Source organism: Cyprinodon tularosa, unplaced genomic scaffold (assembly GCF_016077235.1).
Source record: "Cyprinodon tularosa strain WSP-4 unplaced genomic scaffold, ASM1607723v1 ctg701, whole genome shotgun sequence".
Classification (NCBI taxonomy): Eukaryota; Metazoa; Chordata; class Actinopteri; order Cyprinodontiformes; family Cyprinodontidae; genus Cyprinodon; species Cyprinodon tularosa.
The window spans coordinates 91,468-118,121 of record NW_024039454.1 but is presented as its reverse complement, the minus strand read 5'-3'; the positions used below and the strand labels follow the sequence as shown (position 1 = coordinate 118,121).

Below are 26,654 nucleotides of genomic sequence, written 5' to 3'. Positions count from 1 at the left end.
ATTTCACTAAAATGACAGAAAAACCGTGAACCTTAAATGATTGTTCTCTAATAACACATTTCACACAAAAAAAACTTACAAAAGATTTTATTATACACACCAATCATTAACAAATTTAAAGGGACTAAATGGGGGAAAAAAACAAGAAAACCTAATTACCTAACCTAAACCTAAATTAACTGTATTTCTGTACTCCACCAGTAGGTGGTGACATGTTCACATGAAGCTTCATGAACTCTGGGGATCGTTGAAGCAATTAGCCCAATGAGGCTTCATCTCACCATCACTACAACAGAGGCACAAATCCAAAAACAAAATACAGAAAAACAAAAAACCAGGAGGAAGAAACACACACAGGGAGCCAAGTAACAACAAAGCAACAAGAAACCTGCAATGAGGAACTGCAGGGGTGGTGTATATATGGGGAACAGAACAAAGAATGGGCTATTGAGCTGATATGGAGCAGGTGTGAATAGAACCAACTAGAAGAAAAAAACAATGAGGAGGAAGGTGACTTTAGGGGGCAATGGTAACTGGGAAATATAACCCAAAGATAACAATGAATGACAAAAACAAAACTAGAGCAAAGACTGCTGAATATATAACTAAAAAAACACAAAGAGTAAGACTAATAAGTAAAAAAAAAGATATAACTCTCAACAGTAGAAACAGTATAACATAAATCCAGCAGATCATAACAATGAGTATAAAGGATGTGTAATTATGTTATGTAATAAAACAACAACATGGTTTTGGGACAGCAATTATAATGCAGTGTTTTCTTCTTACCCAGAAGCCTCTTTAACACACAAGTCCCAGTAATTTACAAGAACCACTTCCCCAAATCCAACAAAAATGAGAGCCTTTCACACATGGACATTATCCAGACTGCATGTGGACTGGTTAAGATGATCCTTTAAACAATTGTAGTGGTAGAAAAGAGAAATTTCTTGGATCCAAGTAATGCAATGGATATAGCTTTGACTTATCAAGCCAAACGCTAAACTACTGTTGGTTCTTAACAGTAGTTTATAAATGGTACAAAGACAATTCACATCCCCTTTATCCCTGACATTTACTGAAATATAGTTAAGATTTAGAAATACCAGTGGATTTTTTTTAAAACAAAGAAACTGCCATTGTCTATGGAGCCCTTTAGATAGCCTCACCTCTCAATGTGAACTGCATAGAAACACTGAAGAACCAGGATCAGACCACAGAAACCCAAATCCTGCATGCAGAGGTTCAGTGAATGTGGTGTTGAAAGTGTGGAGGTGGATCAGTGAGTCAGAGGAAACCTTGTAGAAGGACAGAATGCCAGCAGGACAGTCCACATACACAGCTACTCTGTCGAGTATGGAGGAGGAGGAGGAAATACGTATTGTTTTGTTCTTGTGCCAGACTGTGTAACCACCTTCAGAGCAGTTTAGATTCCAGGACTGATCATTACAGCCAAACCCACAGTCTTTAATGTCTCCTGTCCTCTTGATCCTTCTGTAACTCAGCGATATATTAACTCTTCCTTTCCACCAGACCTCCCAGAAACAGCGACCAGTCAGACCAGTTTTACCCAGCAGCTGAGGCATGTCATCAAATCTGTCTGGGTGATCAGGATAAGGCTGAAGCTCCTTCACAAATGACACCTTCCTGTTGTCTTCAGAGAGTTTTAGGTTTCTGTTAATTGTGTTTGTGTCGATTGTGATCTGACAGGAATCTGATGGAGAAACATAATTCAGCTGCAGTTATTGATCATTTTTTCACAATTTAATTATGACTCCTAAATGAGTCATTGACAGTTTGAAGATCTGAGCTGCTTTGCTTTCATGAATCCAATGAAAAACAAACCTACATTTCTTCAGACCCGGTGTCAACCATCGTTCTCCGGTTGGCTTGACACTGAAAGAAGGAGAGGACCATAAGGTTGATTTATACTCAGAAACCAGGTTGTCTGCGTGTGCGTCGCAGTGAATGCAAATTTGCCCCGCCCAACCTGCAGACACTCTGGTGCACCTCTCCAAAATTGTAGGTGACGGCAGACAGGAAGCCTCTGATTGGTCAAATCTACATCCGCTCTACACTATGCGTATTTCCTGTTTGGTACCTTACTGGCTTGCTTTGCTTGTATGACCGCCATTGTGGAAAACAACTTGTGAAGATGGACCAGCTAGAAGAGTGAGGTGCGTGAGAACGCTGGGACCCTTTTTCCACCTGGAGCCCCGCTCTTTTTGGCCCTCATGTCCCTCCGTTGTCGCACAAACTTGCCCCCACTTCCTCACCACCTCTGCCGTATCTAGACCCACAGCTAGTTCCTGATTGTCCCTCTTGTTTTGTGGCATGTAATAACATAGCACAGACCACGTTTTAATATTGGGCATAAATAAAAAATATCTGCGACAAGCTCACTGCTGCGGGAGGATAACCAGCCCTATACTAACAGTCTCTTTCAGGCAGAAAACATTAACATTGCATGTTGTCAGGAATACATTGTCCTACTCTGGGAACAGAAGATTTGGACTTTTTCTAAATATCAAAAGAAAGAAAGAAAAGCTGACAGCAGATAAATCTGGACTGTGATTATAACTGTGATTTTAATGTGAACATTCCAAACTGCACTGGACAACTGATACTGTAGCACAGGGGTAGGCAATGTTGGTTCTGGAGTGCCACTGTCCTGCAGGTTTCGCATCCATCCCTTCTTCCACACATCCAAATCAAATGAAGGGTTAATAGCCAGGCCACTGCTAAAGTCACTGACAAGCCAAGGAGATAATTTGGTGTTTTGTTTCAGGTGTGTTAGAACATGAATGAATGCAAAGGCTTCAGGAGGATTAGCTTTGCTGTAGCACAACTAATTTCTTTAGACACAGGCAAAGCTGCAAAACAAAAATACCTTCACATGACCATTAAAAAAACTTACATATACTTGATGACATTTACTTGAGGAATATAGGATGATTGCCATCACCGGCATTATCAGGACCATCCACCATGATGCACATGGAATGGGGAGGTGGGTTCTGAAGAAAATACTTATGGTGCATTCAGACTACCCACGAGGTCCGCTCTATGAATGGTTCATTTACATAGTAACCCTAGGAATATTGCAGGGGCACGAGCGGTGAATAGAGATTAATCAAATCATCAAATCCCACCTGAAACTACCTGCTAAGGATAAGGTTAAATACAGAAACATTGTTTTTCACGCTGGCGATAATGACACCCGGCTCTGCCGATTGGAGGTCACTAAAATAAGTGTTGCTTCACTGTGTAAGTTTGCCAAAACAATGTTGGACTTTTCTTTGGTCCCCTCCCTGATCTGACCAGTGATGTCATGTTTAGCCATATGTCATCATTCAACCACTGGTTGTCTAGGTGGTGTCCTGAAAACAAAGTGGGCTACATTAATAATTGGCAATCCTTTTGGGGAAATCCTGGTCTGATTCAGAAAGACGGCATCCATCCCACTTTGGATGGTGTATCTCTTCTTCCTAGGAATTCTGGCCTCTCTTGCATACCCAAATGGAAAAGCAAATAACTTAGGAACTGTAAGCCCGAATTACATGGTCTAGATTTTTTTCCTTATTATTAATTTCCTTTTTACTCATTACAATGCCATTGTAATAAAACTACATCAGCGTCCAATCTTTAAAAAAAAAAACTCCAGCCGCAGCTGTCTGTGTCTCTCTAATGCAAGCCTGTAATGTGGTACCCCTTTAAATACCCTCAGCACATGTAGGCTTGATTAAAACCTTATTTCATTGGCTACAAAACCCAACAGCCTACATGGTCTTAACCAATAACAGCCGGGCTTATTAAGGAGGCAAAGAGTGCGTCATTGGCTGAAAGGTAGTGACAGCAAGTGAGATTTCAGGGACTATATCTTGCACAGATTGCGTCATGAAAATATGCAGATACTTCTGTCTAATAGATAAGAAGACAATGTAAAGAACCATACCAAACATCGCATGCTAAATTGTGGAGAATGAATTGTGGAGAATCTAAGCTTCCAAATGATGTCTAACATGTCTATAGTCGAAAAAAATATTTTTATTCTTACCCACCAGCGACCCAGTGGTTTTAAAGAGGTTTTAACATCCATGCTGACATTAAAGGTGATGGCTTAAATGCAGCCTTTAATGCTACCTTAGAGGCTATTGACTTTGTTCAAAATATGAATAGTCCCACACTTTCTCATCTTCATACTTTAGAACTTGTGCTGACATATGCTTTGAATGTGAAGAAATAACAGTATTTTCTCACAACCCTGTCCTCTCTGACCCCTTTCAAAATAACTTTAGGATTACTTTAGCAGAGTTCTCCTCCCCCAAAAGAAGGTCTCACTTTAGCAGATCATCATCAGATAGTGCAGTTATAATTTTTATCGTTCACTTTTTCTCTCCTCTGTGTTGCTGAGCAGTGCCGGTGGAGGCAAACGTTAAACTTATTCCCCTTCACAGGTTGATTATTTTGTTAATGGGGTTGCTAGTTCTCTGTGTACTGCCTTAGATAATAACAATGACAATCATCCACAAAACAGCCGTTGGACTTAGTGGTGGTACTCTCAAAACTTGTTCTGTCACGGGGATCGGGCAGACCAAAAGAGATCAACACTGTTGGCTTTGTGTGCTTTCCACAGCAAAGCAAAACAGTTACTTGCTTGACAAAATCCCTCTCTGCCCTGTTAACTAGAAGCTGGTAGGCAGATAGAAGCTTAAGCTTCTCCTATTTGATAAGGGGGTTCGCGATCAGCATAGTGAAGCTGAGGTCCTGAAACACATAGTGTGGGGTGATGGCAGACATTACAGTGGACACGCCATTCTTTGTGAACACATCATTACAACAACGTTGTCTGTCAGACTAACACAAGGACAGAAAGGACATTCTTCACTGCAGCAGGTTTCTTCATACCTGAGAACTTCCAGTCTCGACTGTGGTTCCTTCTGCAAATCTGACAGCAACTTCACTCTTGAATCTCCTGGATGATTGTAGCTCAGGTCCAACTCTTTCAGATGGGAGGGGTTGGAGCTTAGAGCTGAGGCCAGAAAAACGCAGCCTTCCTCTGATATAATACAGCCTGACAAGCTGCAGACACACAATTAAACACAACAGTGGAGGTAAAGCAAAGTACTGAACTTTTAGTAGGAGAGAAAAAACAAAACAAGACACTATTGTTTACAATTTCAATATAACAAATAACAATAAAATCATATACAAACTTTATTTTGTTTTGTGGGAAATAAAAAACAGACGTCACTGTGATGGATTGAAATCACAGTCATGTTAGTTTATAATGTAAATGTAGGTTTACCCTTTCTTGATTTTATCTGTACATTGTATAAGTTACGGGCTTGAATGTTATTCTATCCAATATATTTTTATAATGTTTTTCTATAATTATAAATAATTGGATTTAGTAGATGTAGTCACCATGTGCTACCAGCAGTCTAGCACAAGTTAGCCATAGTAGAGAGCAGCATAACATCCTTTTCAGGAAAAAAAAAATGTTTCGGGTTTATTTATTTAACTATTATCACCCTTTACAGATTTAAGTTTACACTCAAACTTACAGATACTGTTGGAAGTGGACTTTCTAACTAAGAGCTCCTGAATGTGTTTTATTACCGACATATGTATATCCAGGGTTCGAAGTAACTCGCTACTCTCCAAATGTGCCAAGATTTTTCATTTTGGAAGTTAATGCCAGAGCAACATTCGCCACAAGGTAATTTAATGTTTGAGCCCCAGTTGCGCTTCTGTAGTATCCTTTCATATTTTATTTTGGTAAGTCTCCCCTCTGTCCCTTTGTTCCTCTGCTGCTGTTCCTCACATGCTAACAGACAGATGCCCATACAGAGAGAACACCCTGAACACTACATCTTTTACCAACAGGTGTGTACCTTGGTCAAATGACTTGGCAAGCATAAAAATTGACTCTGATCAGCATGATGTGGGACCACCAGACCCAGGTCGACCCACTAAATTATGTGATGACTTTGAGCTCAAAGTACGTACGTTAAAACATTGCGCCGGTCCTGTGTTAAATAACAAACAACTCGTATGCTCGTATTCAAGAAACATGGCATGGCACTGGCAACAAAAGATTTGTGAGCTCTTGCCCTCATCAGACACGCAGTGACCATGCAGGGGAACAGTGGCCACGCAGCTTTCCAGCAGAAGGTCAGAGCCAGAAGCCGATTGTTAGTGGGTCAACCCAGTAAAAAAAAAAAAGGCGGGTTTTCAGTGTGAAAGCAGGATAAAAGACAACAAGCCGATGAAGAGGAGGGGGGTGAGGAGCTACAGCCCCAAGAGCAGAAAGAAAGTTGATAGTTAGAAATGTTTTCACAAGTTTGTTATATACTGTACTAACATTTCTATTATTTAAAGAATAAATAGAAAGTTTAAAACTTTCAATTGAGTGACAACTTAAGCAAAAAAAATAGCTCCGTCCAGTTTCTCATCACCATGCATCTGATCCACCTGCTTCAGCAACTACTTAACCAGCCTTCAACCAGTCATCAGTGCCAGATTATTTGAGCCTTTAGTGAGAGTTCTCTAGCATACCTGAATGGTTCTGATTGCCTGATTCAGACCAGTTCTGCCTCTGGACCTCTGAGCCTGCCTGTTCCTATTCTGATCTGCTTGCCTGAGCTGTCCTCGGACTTCTGCTGTGTACAGAACCTGGAACTGACTCCTGACACCGTCCTGGATTTGCCTCTGGTACCTTCTCAGATCTATGATCTCCTGACTCTGACTCCTAAGCACATCCCCAACATCGGCTTTGGCTTCGCTCTCTGGATTATCCTGCCTTCCTTCGTTTGCTCGGTGCTGATCACCTGCCTGTCGTCTGACCTTCGGGTCTTAAGGGTGTTGGACTCTCTTGGCAGCCCCCACCTCATTACTGGCAGCCAACCAGCTGGACCAATCTTGTCTTCTGGGCACAGACTGAACTTTAAAACAAGGTTAGTGACTCACATATTCATTATCCTCCTCCTCCTGATAGACATGGTCACCAAGCTGTGTTCTCCACCTGCAAAAAATTCCTACCTTAGATTCCTAACTGTCACTCCGCCTCGAACACTGGGTGCTTTTGTTCTGAGCCTGACATACTTCAATCAAAGAGTTGATTTAAACAAAAAAAACCTTCACTTCTATCAAAATAAAGATTTTCAATCAAGAAAAACAGTATTCATATGCTTTTTTGGGGGGGGTCTCAAATATACTTTTTATTTCAAAAACTTTTCGTCTTGGATTGGAAAGGGTTTTTTGATTAGGTTAAGTTTTTTTGTTTTTTTTACAATTTCTTTTAAATGAAGCAAACTTTTTTGATTGAATAATAAGTGAAAAAATCTAAATCAATAATATTCTTTCCCCCTTGTTATTAATTTCCCTTGTTATGATGATGATACTCTATATTTGTCCATAAATCCTGATTAAACTAACCCATTGAATAGACTACATGCATGTCTTTGATGACAAAACAGAAGTTATTGTCTTTGAATCTCTAAAAAAACATGCAGATTATTCAGTCGCTTAATCTGGATGGGACTAAATCGACCTCAGATGATAAAGTAAAAAATCCTTGGTGTCATTTGCTATCAGACCTGCTGTTTAAATCCCATATCAAAGAGAATTCTATAATTTCCTTCTTTTATCTCTGGAGTCTGGAATATCCTTTTGTTAAAAGCCTTCAACTGATCCAAAATGCTGCAGCCAGAATTCTGGTGAAAAAAAAAATATATCATATCTCACCTATTCTTGTTTCTTTTCATTGGTTTCCTGTTAAATCCAGAATAGAACTTAAAATCCTCCTTCTGACATATAAAGCCTTAAACAGCCAAGCTCCATCTGATATCAGAGATCTGATTGTTCCTTAACACTAGAACTCTTGCTTTCAGAATATGTGCTAAACTCTATTTTTTTTTAGATTTTTTCATTGTTACTATAAGCAGGCCAGATGTGCAATCTTTGCAACAGGAACCAGAGCACTGAGCATTGTGTGCACTGCACAAAGTATACCTGTCACAAATGCAGGATTTGTGAAAACTGCTAAATGGGACAATGGTAGCTTCATATGTAGGGCTTTTCCTTGGGTCAAATAAATGTTACTCCAATACTGAAATCATACTGTTTGTCATTTTCTAAGCTGAAATGTTGAATGACATGAAAAGGCGAGACAAGACGAAATACAATTATTGTCTATGTTTCTCTCACATATTGAGCTTTGCAATATAAATGAGTCTGTTGGTGAATGGACAATATAAATAGGCTCTGCCTTGCCATGTTGGAAAAGCATGGTTATGACCTGTTCTCAGCTCAGGAACTAGGACCCGTATGATATCTGGTTGTTCAATAGGTTTGCCTAAATAAAAGATTTAGATATGAATTACCAAGATATTCCTGCAAAAATGTCTAATGTTGCAGGGGCAGGTAATGAAAAGAGCTTGGAGCATTCTCTTGTTCTGATGCCAGTGTGTTTCAGACTTTATCCAGTCTAATATAGAAGGGCTGGTCACATCACAGGTTATTTGCATTACAATACGGACAGTTAGTAAGGTAGAGTGAATACACAAACTTGAAGAGTGGGGGGGGGCTTCCAGGAAAACTGAAATTATCTAGGATTTCTAGTGTTAAGGCTGCTGCAATTAAACCTTTACTTAAGAAACTTTCTCTTGATCCAAATGACTTGGTCAATTATAGCCCTATATCCAATCTTCCTTAAAGCTAAATTAAAATGTTTTTTTTCCACCTACAAACCTTTTCCTTTTTCATTCTTCATTAAAGCAATTTTCTCTATCAACAAACTTGTATTTGCTAGGCTCCTTTACTGTAGATCAGTCACATCTAGTGTCTAATTGGTTTTCGCTGAAACCAGGTCCTGCAAATTTGCCTGTTGCTCTCGCTCCACTGATCTCACCCTATTCGCCTCACTAGAAGGCAAACTTTGTGTCGCTCTGCCTCACAGGCTTCCAGAGCCATCTTTTACAATATGGATAACATGTAGATAGTCTCCTCAATTAAATTTTGCAATAATAGTTGTAATAGTGTATAATAATTTAATCACAATGGAGAAGTATAACCCTATGATACCCATGATGGCTCACTAGTCAAAGCAAATTGTCGGGCTATTATTCAGCACCAGGACGTCAATTCTCAGAGCTATAAGAGTAAACAGGTCATGTAAAAGAAAAAAATATTTTATCTGTTCTCCGTTGCAAGAACAAATTAATTTGCCTGGATGAAGACCATCAATCTTGTTTTTGTTATATAAGACTAATGATTTGTTTCTATAGCAGTCTTCATAAGGAATAAAAACATCATGCAAAAAGTTGAAAAATGTATAATTATAACATCTCTGATTGGAGATCTTAGTCCTAAAAAATAACATCTGATTTTAACAGGACCAAGAACATTTTACCTGAGAAATTCTAGTTTGCAGTTCTGACTCCCCAACCCAACACAGAGAAGTTCAACTCCCAAATTCTCCAAGTTGTTGTTACTCAGGTCCAGCTCCCTGAGACTAGAGGACTGGCAGCTGAGAACTGGGGAAAGAGCTTCACAGCTTCTCGGTAAGAGGTTACAGGAATTCAGTCTGAGGAGACAGGGAGAAAAATATCTTACTAAACAGTTCATAAAAGAATGATGTTTATTTCGCCAATATTCTTCCTGGAAAATTTTACTTTAATTTAGACATATGATTATCACTTGATGTTGTTAACTGGCTAATTGTAGATAAACTAAAACCACATTAGTCTAATTCACCTCATCATTAACAGGTTTCTTACCATCAACAAAAAAATGCAGTAACAATTAATGTTCTTACAGAGCTTTGTTGGAGGCCTTAACCAATGGCAGCATCCTCAGAAGAACCTTCTCTGAAGAAGAATATTTCTTCATGTCAAACACATCCAGATCTTTTCCTGATGACAATAAGACGAAACCCAGAGCCGACCACTGAGCAGGAGACAGTTCATCTATGGAGTGAGTTTTTGAACTCAGATACTGTTGGATCTCCTCCACTAGAGAATCATCTTTCAGTTCTTTTAGGCAGTGGAACAGATTGATGGTTTTTTCTTCAGACAGATTCTCATTGATCTTCTCCTTGATGTACTGAACTGTTTCCTGATTGGTCTGTAAATGACTTCCAGTCTGTGTCAAGAGACCTTTTAGTAGTCTCTGATTGGACTGCAGTGAAAGTCCAAGGAGGATGCGCAGGAACAAGTCCAGGTGTCCATTTGGACTCTGTAAGGCCTGATCAATAGCACTTTGGTGGAGAGAGCTTAGTTTAGGTTTCTTGGATACGAATGATGGTTTATATCTTTGTTTTTCTTGCATAAGATTGACACCAGAGTTGATGAAGGTCCAGTGAACATGAAGAGCAGCTAGAAACTCCTGAACACTCAGATGAATGAAGCAGAACACTGTATCCTGGTAGAGCCCTCTCTCCTCTCTGAAGACCTGTGTGAACACTCCTGAGTAAACTGAGGCTGCTCTGATATTGATGCCACACTCTGTCAGGTCTGATTCATAGAAGATCAGGTTTCCTTTCTGCAGCTGATCAAACGCCAGTTTTCCCAGAGATTCAATCATCTTCCTGGTATCTTTACTCCAGTGCAGATCCGTTGCGACTCCTCCATCATACTTGATCTTCTTCACCTTAGTTTGGACCACCAGGAAGTGGATGTACATCTCAGTCAGGGTGTTGGGCAGCTCTCCTGTCTCCTTGGACATCAACACATCTTCCAGAACAGTAGCAGTGATCCAGCAGAACACTGGGATGTGGCACATGATGTGGATGGTTCGTGAGGCCTTCATGTGGGATATTATCATACAGGCCTGCTCCTTATCCTTGAACCTCTTCCTAAAGTACTCCTCTTTCTGCAGATCAGTGAACCCTCTGACCTCTGTCACCATGCCAACACACTCAGGAGGGATCTGATTGGCTGCTGCGGGTCGTGTGGTTATCCAGAGGAGAGCAGAGGGAAGAAGTTCCCCCCTGATGAGGTTTGTCAGCAGAACATCCAGCGAGGTGGACTCTGTAACATCAGTCAGGATCTCCTTGTTGGTGAAGTCCAGAGGAAGTCGACTCTCATCCAGACCATCAAAGATGAACAGAACCTGGAAGTCTTCAAAGCTGCTGATTTCTTTGGTTTCAGTGAAGAAGTGATGAACAAGTTCCATCAAGCTGAACTTTTTCTTTTTCAGAACATTCAGCTCTCTGAAGGTGAACGGAAATATGAACTGGATGTTCTGGTGGGCTATCCCTTCAGCCCAGTCCAGAGTGAACTTCTGTGTTAAGACTGTTTTTCCAATGCCAGCCACTCCCTTTGTCATCACTGTTCTGATTGGCTGATCTCCTGCAGATGAGACCTTAAATATGTCTTCTTGTCTGATTGCTGTTTCTGGTCTGTTTGGTTTCCTGGATGTTTCTTCAATCACTCTGATTTCATGTTCATCATTAACCTCTCCAGTGCCTCCCTTTGTGATGTAGAGCTCTGTGTAGATCTGGTTCAGAAGAGTTGGATTTCCTGCTTTAGCAATCCCCTCAAACACGCACTAGAACCTCTTCTTCAGAGCACATTTAAGTTTATGTTGACACACTAAAGCAGGAATCTCTAAATTAAAACAAAAGATATAATAAGGAAGAAAATAAAATTATATACATTTGTTCAGTAAATGTAATTTCATCTCTTTACATCATTACATGTTTGATTTATCCCTAAGGTTAAATCTTTATAGAAAATATCCTACTGTTCTGCAGATGGTTAGCAAGCTCCTTCTGCTTCATCATCCTCAGGAAGTTCACTGTAATCTTCATCAGTGCCTCGCTGCTGCTCCTCCTCTTCTCTTCATCCTCACCTGCAAACACCTCCTCTTGAACCTCCTGAGTATCTGAGTGTTCAGGGTCATCTGGACTTAGAAGCTTCTGGATCTTCTTCAGCTCGTTCTTCACAAATGTGAATATGTTGTCTTCCAGTAGCTGGAACAGAATAGTACATGAAGGACACACCAAAGTGAAAATATGGAGGCAAACACCAACACCATGTTGGACAGAGCAATGGTCCCCTGGTCCATAAAGTGAATCATGGAGAAGACTATAAAAATAGTACTTGTTGTACACACCAAAAATATGGAGTCCAGCTGGGCTTGTTGCTGCTGGACAGATGGAGAGCTAGGAATCATCTCAGAGTGATGCTCCGTTCTGTGGAAGACCAGAAACAATTAGCTTCCAGGTCAGGGGACAAACATGTGGTAAAGGTTTATGTAATGATATCTAGATGAACCGGTCCAGCTGAGAATTAGCAGCTCACTTTGGTTTCTGTCTCAGTCATGATGCTAAAATTATTTTATTATTATAATTCTGTTTAATTTTTCAACTATTCAGGGCAGTTAGATGTCATAGAATTACTGCAACAAAGAAAAACTATTAATGACAGTTATGATGACCAAATACGTTTAAAAAGTTGGTCAAGGTTTGTTTAATGGTCTAAGTGTTATCAGTGGAGGAAGTAAATCAAACTCAGTAAAGAAGTATGTAGGAGCTATTTCTCTATTTTTGTTTAAGAACTTAGATTATTTAGTTAGTTTGTATTTATTTGGTTATTTGTTGCATTTTTGTTTGAAAGTAGTTGCTTAGAATACAATTATTTCTTAGTAAATTGTTTAATTAGTTAATTGATTTTGTCTGGGTGTCTGGTATATAAATACATGGGCTCTGTTCGAAAACCTAGGACGGGTCCTCCAAGGACGCGGTCTACCTAGACTGGATCCTTCGAAGTCTTTGAAAATAAGGAGACCGGAAGAGTTTTGGCTGTAAATTCGACCAGGTCTACCCTTTGGCGGGTTTTACCGCCGTATGCTCTGTTGCTTAGCAACCGTGATAGTTGACACACAAAGCAGGAAAAGAATGAATACAGAAGTTTTCAAAACTGTTTATTTATTTATTTTTTATTGTGAAGTGAACAAAGACTACACTCACAAGAATCCAGAGTGGAATAAATGTTCCAACAGCCGGGAGCAGGAACAAATCAAATCAAATGTAATGATAGAAACCTTAGTCAGTTAAATAACATGCTGCTGTCATTCTGCACATCTCTGATGTTGCTGCTATTTTCAAATATCCATTACTGTAAAAATGTCAATAGCTGCATATTGGTTATTTATTCTCCAGTTTTATATTGTTAAAACACTTTAAAGTATTTTATTGTTTATATTTTAACTCTTCCCTGTTATGTTATTCTTATACATTTTTCTAAGGTCCACATTTGTGTCACCACTTTCAATAATCTTTCTGCTGCTGTAAATTTTCCCATTGTGGGAAAATAAAGGGATTTTCTATTCTATTCTATAAAAGGGGTAGAAAGATATAAGTAAATCTAAACAATATATTTACAAAACATATATCTGCAAAATCTCTAATATTCAACAACAAAAAATACAAAGTTAAGCATATTGTGCAAAATAGCAATAGAAACATAAAAATCCTATCAGATTTATAGTCCCCTCCCTGCAGATATATTAGTATCTGTCCTTAAATTAAAGCCAAACCCATTTACACAGTAACAGATTAAAACCTTTAGATAAACCAAACATTACCGCCACATATATGACTCAGTAACCATTAAAACAACTATTTTCATTCATTTCAGACGGAACTATTCACAGAGTTGTATTATATTAAACTGAACTTCCAATTTTCACCACTGTTCTGCGCCAAGTAACCTTTACTCTGATCACAGCTTGCTTGGTCTCGCAATGAATCCTGGGATATCCAAGGATACCGAGGATACATCAGACCCGTCCTTCAAATCGGGCAAAAAAAAGGACGCATTTTAAGGCCGCATAACGAGGACTCTTGGAATCCGACCAGACCTCGGCGCCGCGCTATGACGTAATCGGCCTTCGAGTCCGGTCTTCTAAGGATGCGTCCTAGGTTTTCGAACAGAGCCATGTACTCCAGGTAGCTCAGGTGAAAAGTGGGTGGGCTTATGGTTTTTTACCAGTCTTCCAGTCTTCTAGCTGCAGGCTACCAGGCCTTTCAGAAGGCAAGTCACTCAGCCTTAATCAGGTGAAGTGAGCACATAGGCAGAAACCAGACCAGGAGATGTGGCAAGTAGTCCTTTTGAGTTTTTGTATCATGTTTATTTTTCCTGAAGAAACCTGGAATAAACTCACCGAACTGCATTTTTCACGTATTTTGAGAATTTTTTGTACTGCGTAAAACCAGAAACCCAATATTCCTCAAGTGACTATTTGATTTACATTTATTTTTTGCTTTTTCATTTTTAAGTTTTTTAATAGACAACTAGTCACTACAAGTAAATAGTAAAAAATTGAAAACCTAAATGGTGAATGATAGTTGTTTATTACTTTTAGCATATATTATTGGGTGCTAGTAAAGCTACAGACTTTATTTTATCAATATTCAATATTTTATACGCATTATATTAATATTATACAATATTTTATTGTAAACACTGAATTCTATTACGAGATTTTATAAAATGGTTGCTGGTGCATTCTTGTTAAACTTGAGAAAAGTCTAAGTAAAAAGAGGAAAGCAGCTGTTTGGATCTCATTTTATTTTCTTTATAATTATATTAAAAGGATAGTTCAATTAAGTTTTATGGATAAAACATTTCTCATTGAGGTGTGATAAAGCTTTAGTGCTAAGGACCATCATTCAGCCAGGGATGTGACACCAAAGACTGTTTCATTTTGATAAGATTCTCTAGGAAAGTTTCAGAGTTTAGCTTTAGCTTCCATTCTGACTCTATGGGTCCACACGATTCTCCAGAGACTAAACCCATTTTATAGAGTACCACAACCAACACTAGGAGCTGTGTCTGCATATTGCCCAGATTTGGTGTTATTTCTTTTTATCTAGCAGTGCAGAGAGCATCAGTGGTCGGTAGAGACACTAGCTGGCTGGGGTCAGCACTGGAGCTAAGATGACAGATGATGAATGATTGAACAGTCCACCAGTGGATAATTGAAGGAGAACAGCAGAAGAGTGGGAGTAGGCTTGAGTTACCATCTGTTGCCCCCTTTTGCTTGTTTCCTTTCCCCTTGGTTCCCTTCTAGTCTGTTCCACTTACACCTGCTCCCAATCTGCTGATTAGCCTGTCTTGGTTCAGGCTCCCCATATATACACCACTTAAGCAGTCACTGAGTGCTGGATTCTTGTTTTGTGGCTTCCTTCTCTCTGGCTTCCTACGTGAGTTTTTCCTAATATCTTATTTTTGGTTCTCAGTGTATAGTATTTTTGATTTTTTTTTTCTGCCTCAGTTGCCTCATTAAATCTGTAAGACTCACCTTTGCCTCTGCATTTGGGTCCTCAAAAACCTCCACTCAACCGTGACAAAACAGTGGCTGGTTATTATCATAATAAAGGAAAAGGTTTGTCTTAGATGTTTCAGCTCTCCTCTTCATCCAATGATAAAACAAAAACTGAACTTGTGGACATTCAGATCACAGCAGCCACACATGAGAAACAGGCATGGATAGGAAAGGGAGCATGGAAATATACAACTACTGTCATTTGGGGAATTTTGGCCTCCTCAAAACTTTTCAATATGATGTGAGAGGAAGCTCAGTATAGGAGTCATCAATCAGGGAATAAACTGGCTGCCCTGAAAGGACAAAACTGCTGGCACCCTTACCTGATCCTAAAACAACTTTTAATTAGGAATGGGTTCATTCCCTGTTCCGCAGAAACCATGGGATGAAATTGTGGTTGATTTTACAGATATGGGAGTTGAAAATCATGTCAAGGGATGTAGACATTTGGTTTGTGTTGATACTTTCACTAGATAGGTTAAGCTAAACCCACCAGACATTCATCAGCCCAAGAGGTGATTACTTGGCTCATTAATGATCTTATTCCACATTTTGGGGTTCCAAGTTGTATCAGATCACATATTTCACAGCTGAGGATCTACAAAAGGTTGAGTACTTTTCCATTCAGCACAGGTTTGGCTCAGCATACCACCCTGCTTAGCAGGGTTTGTGGATAGGGTTCATTCTTCCATAAAACAACAACTTGCAAAAATCTGTCCTGACACAAAAATGACTTGGATGGAAGCTTTTTGTTTGGTCAAACTCCCACTTAGATCCTCTCAGCATACTCAGTTTGCATCGACCCCACATGAGCCACTAAAAGGGAGATGGGCGCCCACTCCTTCAACTGCACAGCTGAGCTGTGGTTGCTCATCACTCTGGACGAGTAAAGGGAGGAGATAAAAGATTATATAGCACAATTGTATGCATAATGTACAGGGATTACTAACAAAGGAAGCAACAGAGCTTGAACCAGAGCCAATTGAAAAAGGAGAGTGGGTTTACAGAAAGGTGTTTTACAGAACCTGGAAGGATCCAAGGTGGAGTGGATCCTTCAAAGTGGTAAGTGCAAACCCTTGCAGTTTAAGAGTGTGGTTAGATTTAGAACAGAAGCAGACCTTGGCATAAGTCACATTTGTGAAAAGGAGAGCCACCTACTGAAAGAAATCTGAGAGAAATTGGAAGGCATCTGAGAGACATACGAGAAGAAGTAGAGGAGTAAAAGATGCTGTAGTTGGAAATGGAAAGGCTCCACAAACGTCTGTATAAAACAAGGAGGGGGGGGGGGGGGGTAGCACTACTTTCCAGTTTAATTTATGCAATGCTGTTTCATATATGAATGAAGGTACCAGATGGAGGGATATACATGTGTACATGTGCAGCTCCCCCTCAGGCAGTTGTATGGAATATTACCCATTGCTAGATGACAGTTAACTAAGACAAACCATTGTAGAGATGGAAAGCCTGGTCTAAATTTTTTTTGCTAATCTTTAATCACCTGAAATCTGGAACAGTGCCTGCTGGTACTGTTGTATGTAGCATAGGTCTCATTGACATACACACTGCGATTTATTATTGAGGTGGGTGTATTGACCACCTCAACAGGGGGGTCGTATTAGAGATAGATTAAGAATGTGAGCTGGGTACCTTTAGATGAGTGCTGCTATGTGTATTTCTGTTACCTTATATGGACAATGTGATCTGGGGTAAAAGCAGGAAACTGCAATCCTTGAATTTGGGCCTGACGGATGGATCCTAAGGAGGTGTGGATTCAGTATATAAGGGGGTGAAAACAAAGTTAGGGGGTCTTTTTTCTTCTGCTGATGGAGGAGAATCAAGCTTGAAGTATGGGAGTTGTTTCTCCTATAAAAATAGAAAGCTGTCTTCCTGGTTTAATGCAGAGCTGCACACACTGAAGCAAAATGCTAGGAAACTGGAGAGAAAATGGCGCTATACATGCCTAAGCTCTACATGCTTCTGTACATGCCTACGGGAATCCTACCTTTTCTGGAAATATAGTTTACTGCTGTATAAGAGGACCCTTTGTAAAGCAAGAGCAGCATATTTCTCCTCATTAACAGAGGAGAATAAGAATAAACCTAGATACATTTTTCATACAGTTGCCAAACTCACCCAGAGCCATAGCTCTGTTGAACCATGCATCCCACTTGCTCTTAGCAGCAAATATTTTATGGGATTATTTATAAATAAGATTCATCTTATTAAGAATAAGATCATTAGCACTCCTCTAACTATGATTGGTTCAGCGCTGGATGGTGAGGCAGCATCTGAGGTAGCCATAGATTCTGAACTGGGTTTAGACTGCTTTGATCCAGTTGAACTTTCAGAGTTATATGTACCAAAGGCTTTTAGGTTGCTGTAATTAAACCTTTACTTAAAAAACTGTCTCTTGACCCAGAGGACTTGGTCAATTATAGACCTATATCCAATCTTCTTTTCTTATCTAAAATTGTTGAGAAATTAGTGATCAAACAAGTGTGTGACCCCTTACACCATAATACACTTTTTGAAAGGTTTCCATCTCGCTTTAGAGCTCATCATAGCACTAAAACAGCTCTGGTAAAAGTCACTAATAATATTCTCATGGCCTCAGATAATGGACTTGTATCTGTACTTTTCCTCTTAGATCTCAGTGCTGCATTTGATCCAGTTGATCATAATATTCTTATAGAAATACTTGAATATTGTGTAGGAATTAAAGGGAGAGCACTAGACTGGTTTAAATCGTATCTGTCTGACCAATTAAAGTTTGTTCATGTTAATGATAAATCTGTAACAATGCTACTCTGGTATCCAGCCATTGCTCAGCAGATATTGATCATGACTGTGAGATGCAGACCATTCTTTCTACCAGCGTCACCACTGCTACCATCTATATCCTTCCCAGTGCCAACTCCAAACAGGTGGGGAAATGTACCAGCCATAATGACTTGTCTGTTATATATAGTACATACATGTATTTTATTAGTGAGGCGGCATTTCAACTCAAAAACCTTTTTCATGAGAACCATTGTGTAGGATGACCTATGAATCTCTGTCACGTTGATCGTTGATAGTTTGGGAGTAGTAGCAGATATGCAGCTGTAGACTTTGAGGAGAGCAAGATATAGCTAGAAACTGAATTAGTCTTCTCTTGATCAAAGACAAGAAAGATATGTGGAAGGGATATACTGACATCATACAGACGCTTGATTTTCAATCACTGAAAATCATTTGAAACAAGTACTGCAAAAAACATCAAGAGAGAAAACAGGTTCTACGGATTCTGAATGGGTTAAGCTCCCCTTAAACACATGATGGAATAAATATATTTCAAACTACGTTTCCAGGATTACAACTTTTAGAAAAAGCTCACCTCTCTGAGGATGAAGCTCCAGAGGGATTAAAGGTGATAACAAGATCCTTTGAATCGTCACTCTTAAAGGACACGCAGCTGGGTTCTGGTTTAGGTGTCTTCAAGGATCTTCTAAAAAAACTCTTTGGCGAGCTGTAGACATGTGACAAAAGCAGGAAATGTTTGTTAAAATAGTAAAAATGAATGACAGCTTTGAAAAAGGTGTTTATGCATGAAGCTGATGCTGAACTGGAGAGCTCCTACAGTCACAGACTGCTGCTCCCTAAATGCATCAGGGAACGTTATCACAGATCCTTCCTTTCAGCAGCTGTAAGACTTTATAACCACCACTGTTCCCAACAACTTTGGTAAGTTATTACATTCATGATGATTTTTCAGTTTCAACTTTGTCACTTTAATAACATGTTGCAGCCACTTTGCACATCTCTGATGTTGCTGCTATTTTCAGAGAGAAGCCATGTTTTAACAGGGAAAACCCAAGGTGGCGGCGTCTGCATCAGCCTTATTCAGGATGATAATGAGGTTGTCTACAGGGAGGAGGTGTGACATCATGCAGACCAGCAATCTGGTCCTGATCATTGATAAGACAAAAGAGATCATTGTGGACTTCAGGAGATCCGAACCTACCCACACACCCTTTCTCATCAACACCACAGCTATGGATGTAATGAGAAGCACCAAGTTATTTGGGGTGCATATCACTGATGACCTCAGCTGGTTACTCCACACCACCTCCCTTGTGAAGAGGCCACACCAGCGCCTGCACTTCCTGTGACAACTGAGAAGAGCCTTCCTCCCCCTCCTATCCTCTCCACCTTCTAAAGAGGGACCATCAGGAGCCTACTGACCAGCTGCATCTCTGGCTGGTCTGGGAGCTGCAGGGCCTAAGACTGTGGACTCTGCACAGGGTGGTGATGACAGAGGAGAAGATCATCAGGACCCCACTCCCCTGCATCTGAGACACAGCAGACAGTTGTTGCCTGTCCAGAGTGCAGAGAGAGTTGTCTGTTATATATAGTGCATACACGTGTTTTACTAGTGAGGCTGTATTTTAAACCTTTTTATTGAGAACCATTGTGTAGGATGACCTATGAATCTGTCATGTTGATTGGACACTCTGTGGTTTGGGAATAGTTGCAGCTATGCAGCTGTAGACTTTGAGGAGAGCAAGATATAGCAAGATGCTGAGTTAATCTTCTCTTGATCACAGACAAGAGAGAAATGTGAAAGTGATATCCTGACCTGTCAGTAGTTTTGTTTCAAATAGGTGGTGAAGCTGCAGTTCTGGGTCCACTCTTTGTGTGCTCTCTTTGAGGGCTTACAATGAGCTGTGGTCTGGCAGTCCTGAGGTTAAATAGCTCTCTATATTTTGAGCTTAACATCAATGATTTTTGTTTTTTATACTTGTCTGGAATAAACTATATTAATACTTAAATACTTACATTTTTGCATTACTCTGAGAACTTTCCCTCATGAATAAAAGAATTTGACTGAAACCTTTCCATAGTGCAAATATAATGATGAATAACATTACTTTATTAATCACTGACAATCATATGAAACAATTGGTCTCCGTCAAGTGACGTCAATTGTTTACCTCAGGCGCGGTACACTATGCCTTTTCCACCTAAAACAGCGTCTTAGCAACAAATGTCACGTGACTGGCGGAGACCGATTTTTCTAAATCCGCCCCTGTTTTCAGGCTTATGTTAACTGTAATGACTTATCTTGGACAGGCTGCTATGTAAAGGGGCCTTTAGTCCTTCGTTTAGCTATGCTGCGGTTGTTAACACTACGCCTCTTCCATCAAAAATGGCGTCTTAGCAACAAATGTCACGTGACTGGCGGAGACCGATAGGGCTTAGGATCCGCGTTGCATTGTGGTATGTGGCGGCCATGTTGATGGCTACGCGAACGTAAACATAGCTCTGATACAATGTTGTTGTTGAAAGAAGAGACATAGAAGTCGAGAGAAAAAAGATGTTAAAATCCCAAAAAGGATCTGGAATTTACCGGGACACATTAAATAGAGAAGCCAGGGACTGGTATGTTGACAAAATCAGCATTAGTAATAATTTGGATCCATATGAAGTTCCAAACAATGAGTGGAGCACCGATGAGTGAGCGCCTATACTTCAAAACAGTTCCCAAGCTACACGTCCTTGGAGTCTCATGTGCAGTTCATGAATGGATGGGTTCAGGAGCTGCAGATCATAAAGCCAGCAAACAGTGGGAACACAGTAATCCGTACGAAGGTAAGCTGTGATCAGACGGGCTCTGGAACCTGCTAGTTTAGTAATTGCTAACCGTTAGTGCAAACAACCACTCATGCATGTAATGTACTTTCAACTAGCTGCTATGTGTTTCAAAGGTGTAGTTAGTAACGTTAACTGCTAACCGTCCCTAAACCCTCCGGGTTTCTCACGTATTTGAGCTTTTTCCAGCTGCCGTTTTTATTATTTTCCCATAAAAGATTCCAACCTTGAAGGAAAGAAACAATGTAGGCTATAAAATAAAACATTGCATTTTTGCTGGGGCTGCTGACTGGACCGTACTGGGAACCCCGGCTGTGGGGGACGGAGCACCAACCCGACCCCGTGACGGTAGCCTGAACACTGGCTGCCCCGTGCTTCCCCCCGCTGATCATAGCGCTCTGCATCATCAGTGCTGCCCATCTCCCTGCCAGCAGCGGCTCCTGCCGCTCTTGACGCGCTGCAGACAGCATGCGCGTTCATGTGTTTTGAAGGTGTGGCTTCGAGGGGTTCGAAGGGAGATGCATGGTTGTGCATGTTCAAAAATATAGCTTGCTTGAACCGTTTTTCCAAGATCTCCTACAGCAACTTTAAAAACACATGAATAAAGAATGGAATAAAGAAAGTTCAAATTGACTCCATTTCCATAGTTACAACTTTTAGATAAAGCTCACCTCTCTGAGGATGAAGCTCCAGAAGAATTAAAGGTGATAACAAGATCCTTTGAATCGTCACTCTTTAAGGACACGCAGCTGGGTTCTGGTTCAGGCGTCTTCGAGGATCTTTTAAAAAGTCTCTTTGGCGAACTGTAGACATGTGACAAAAGCAGGAAATTTTTGTTAAAATAGAACAAATGAACAAGAGATTTGCAAAATGACAGCAGTGTGTTAAGTTGTTACATTCTTGCTGATTTAGCAGTTTCTATCTTGTCAGTTAAATAATGCTGCTGTCATTTTGCACATATCTGGTGTTGCTGCTATTTGATCCATTACTGTAAAAATGTCCATAGCTTTATATTGGTTAATTATTCTCCAGATGATTGCACAGAATTTATATTTGTAAAAACAGAGTACAATATTTTATTTTGTTTATTATCGAACTCTCTCACTTTTTTATTTTTGGACACTTTTTTAGACACTAATAATAATAATAATAATAATAATAGATTTTATTTGTAACGCACCTTATATTTCAAAGAAATCTCAAAGTGCTACAGAGACTAAGGTCCATATTGTGTGACCACTTTTGCTGCAATGATTCTGCTGCTGTAAGGCCACAATTTCCCCATGGTAGGACAATAAAGGGATTTTCTATTCTATTCATTTAAAATGTAATAATTTTTCAAATTTTTCATCGTAATTTCTAAACGCTCAAAAAGGCCAGAAAAAGAGAACTTCCATCTGAAACTCGACAGTCTATTCTTGTTCTTAGAAATGAAGGCTATTCCATGCAAGAAATTGCTAAGAAATTGAAGCTTTCCTACAACGGTGTGTACTACTCCCTTCAGAGTTAAGCAAAAACAGGCTCTAACCCAAGTAGAAAAAGAAGTGGGAGGCCGCGTTGCACAACTGAGCAAGAAGATAAGTACATTAGAGTCTCTAGTTTGAGAAACAGACGCCTCACAGGTCCCCAACTGGCAGCTTCATTAAATAGTACCCGCAAAACACCAGTGTCAACATCTATAGTGAAGAGGCGGCTGCACGATTCTGGGCTTCAGGGCAGAGTGGCAAAGAAAAAGCCATATCTGAGACTGGCCAATAAAAGAAAAAGATTAAGATGGGCAAAAGAACACAGACATTGGACAGAGGAAGACTGGAAAAAGTGTTGTGGACGGATGAATCCAAGTTTGAGGTGTTTGGATCACAAAGAAGAACGAAGAAAGATGCTGGAAGAATGTCTGACGCCATCTGTTAAGCATGGTGGAGGTAATGTGATGGTCTGGGGTTGATTTGGTGCTGGTAAGGTGGGAGATTTGTACAGGGTAAAAGGGATTCTGAATAAGGAAGGCTATCACTCCATTTTGCAACGCCATGCGCATTGGACAGCGCTTGATTGGAGCCAATTTCATCCCACAACAGGACAATGACCCTAAACCAGGGGTCGGCAACCCGCGGCTCTTTAGCGTTCCCCCTGCAGCTCCCTGGAGCTTTTTCAAAAATTTCTGAAAATCGAGTTTTTTTTTCTTTCGTTTTAATATGGTGTGCAGGAAGTGAAACAAAAAATAATTATGTTTTCCAAGGCTGTAAACATTTGTATAATAAATAAATTTAAACAATAATTTGCGCCATAGCCATAGAGATCAGTGGTCATAACTTGCAACCAGCGCTGCGCAGTGCCAGGCTGCTGGAGTGTCTCGGACCATGGATCCCAAAGGGGAAAAAAGGAAGATGGCTGATGAGAAAAGAGGATTCACCGAATCATTTTCTTCCATTATCAATGGGAACGATTGCCTGCATTTTTGCTTGGTAATGAGAGGTTGGTAAAAAGTAAAAATAAAAATTTGGAAAGGCATTTCCAGGGAAGGTAAGCTAAATATGCAGCCAACAACCAAGCTGGGAGGGAGAGAAAAATGGTGATTGCAGTTTTTCTGGATAAATTAGAGGAAAGCAAATGTAGATTTAAGAAGTGGATTGCATTTCCAAACTCCACTACTGATGCTAGTTTTGTTGCAAGGATGGAAAACCATCCACAGATTATACAGGTAGAGCTCTGATGCAGTGATGGGCACTTTCTTCAAATTTTTCCCCAAATCCTAAAAATATAAATTACGCCAAGGAACGCTGGGATGTGGGATTTCAGGGTTAGAGAGCACAGCTCTGATGTCAGTTCCTGCTTGGTTCCTTATGACTCAATCAACTCCTCCCAACAGAAACACGTCCACCATAGAGAGATTCCTTGATCCTGTTTCTATAATTTCATCAATGCAACAAAACTTAACCGCGCGGTGAAGGGCGGTTAAGCGGCGCGCGGGGAAGCAGAGTGCGGTGAGAGCGTTCACTGCTCCTCCCTCACCTCATGCTGCTATGTGACATTTGCTCGAGGATAAAGATTTAATCATAAATGCTTATTATATATTTAAGCCCACAGTCATTTTCTATAGTGGGATAATACACTTAGAGCCTGTGTTTCCATACGAGGCATTTATAAGACTTTTACATTTTTGCGTCTCTAGACAGATTTATTTTTTGTTTTTTTGGTCCAATATGTCAGGTTTCTGTTTCTGTTATGTTTTTCTTTTGAGTATTCAGTCTTTCTTTACTCCTTGTTTTCTAGTGTTTAGTTTTCTTTTCTCCATGTTTTATAGTCCTAGTTATTTGATTATCATTTTGTTGTTATTTCCAATCTTCCAGGTTTCTATTTGTTGCTCTCTGCTACCCTCTTATGTTCTCCTTCTCCCCTAGCTCTTTCCCTCTCTTGTTCTTTGTACACCTGCTCCCAGTTTCCTCATTAGCCCCCTCTTTGTCTCAGTCTCCTTTAAAAAGCCCTCTCTCTTCAGTTCATCTTTGCTGGGTCCTCGTCAAACACTGCCAAACTTTGTCAAACTTCCTCCAACTCCGTCTTCCTGAATCTTCCTCGTTGTGACAGTAATTCCCCTGATGTCTCCACGGTTTCTGGTTCGTTTTGACTAGTTTTTATGTTTGATTCTTTTGGATTTTTGGACTCCTGATTTGATGCTTGTTTGGACTTTGTTTTCATTATTGGATTTTTGGATAACCTGCCTTTGTTTTCAGTTTCCCTTTTTAATTAAATCTAAAGAAATTCACCTCTGCCTTCCTGCCTCTGCTTTTGGGTCTACACTCCATAACCAAATCCTGACACAATATGGCTCTTTGAGCAGTTTGGGTTGCTGACCCCTGCCCTAAACACACCTCCAAATTGTGCAAGAACTATTTAGAGCAGAGGCAGGCAGCTGGTATTCTATCGGTAATGGAGTGGCCAGTGCAGTCACCAGATCTGAACCCCATTGAGCTGTTGTGGGAGCAGCCTGACCGTATGGTACGCAAGAAGTGCCCATCCAACCAATCCAACTTGTGGGAGCTGCTTCTAGAAGCGTGGGGTGCAATTTCTCCAGATTACCTCAACAAATTAACAGCTAGAATGCCAAAGGTCTGTTATGCTGTAATTGCTGCAAATGGAGGATTCTTTGACGAAAGCAAAGTTTGATGTAAAAAAAAATCTAATTTCAAACACAAATTTCAAACCTTGTCAATGTCTTGACTCTATTTTCTATTCATTTCAAAATGGATGGTGGTGAATAAGAGGGACTTTTCAGGAAAACACAAAATTGTTTGGGTGACCCCAAACTTTTGAACGGTAGTGTATGTTTTGTACTCAGCTGACTTTTCATGTTGTCTCAAAAGGAATTAAAGATTTTTTCCAAGCACTAAGCTCACTTAGCTGATTGCTCCTTCCTGTGTTTCCAAAAAGGCAAAAGTAAATAACCCAGTCCTTCTTTTCACTGCAGACAAGCCATGATCTGCTTCTCTGTTCTCCATTTTTCATTTGGATGAAATAATAGCTGCATGACAAGATAAAGGAGGACAGTTAGAGATGGTGATCTAACCTTGGAACTTTGCTCTTGCTCTCATGTTCTCCACTCAGTGTGCTTTTAGAGGGAGGGACTCCGTCCTTTCTGTCTCCATGGCGATCCATGCTGCTGAATTTACATCCACATCAGATCACAAACACTTTCTTCCTTCACCTGCAGATGAAAAACAAATGATTTATCCGAACATCAACTCTGACCTTTCTTTACACCATTAGTGCTGGATAAAGATCAGCTGCTCCTTCTTGGGTTGAGCCTTGTTCTCTACTTCATATCAGCTGAATGCAGCCAGACAGCAAAGTGAGAAAAGAGGATGCTGCCATCAGCTGCTGTACCTCTGTCAGTCCACTAGATGAAGCCATCGAGCAACATGTCCACCCACTGACACTGGTCAAATTTAATTGGAGGCTTTAGTCCATCTCATTGACCCAGTTAAACATGTGAAACAATGTCAGCTGATAAATGATGAAGCAGTTGATCATCATTGTTCAAAATATCAGACTGTTAATTATTTTCAGAGGACTTTAGAACAGGAAATTGAAAGAGAGACAATTAGATCTCTGCTGCCAGGATAAAAAAAATAATTTTTTAATATTTCTTTTTAAAAAATCAGACATCAGATGTGAAATCTGGAAGCAGAAAACAATAACAAACAGAAACTACAGTATGATTCTGAAAAAAATGAAGTGATTCCATTTTGACTGGAAGGACCAACAGGAGAAGCCAAGTTCCTGTAATTGGTTCCAGGAAAGAATAAAAAAATAAAGTTCATGTTTGCAGCTTTTTTCGAATAAAACAAGCTGCAAACATGATGCTTGATTCCAGTATTTAAATGATAAATAACAGACAAATTAATAGTCTCTCATGTAAATTAAGCTTCAAAGAGCAGAATGAGGGTGAAATGAGAAGTAAACATTTTCTCTGATCATCAGAGTGAGAAAAAAAAAACAAGAAAGTTTTCTTAAGGCAAAGTTATGATAATTGAATAAATTAAACTTACAGTTTTTCAAAAGGTTCAGAAAGTTAAAAGATCTGAACAACCGGCTGAGACACGGCTGAGCTCCACTGGAGTCAGAGCTTCACCTGTGGAGGAGGCGGGTCAAGTGGGAGGGGTCAGAGGCAGGAATCCAGATCTAACCGGTTG

General features: G+C 40.0%; 1 pseudogene; it reads right to left on the bottom strand.

The window, feature by feature from the left end:
• Positions 1–212: 212 nt before the first annotated feature.
• Positions 213–26,603, bottom strand: LOC119772212 (annotated as a pseudogene).
• Positions 26,604–26,654: the final 51 nt, after the last annotated feature.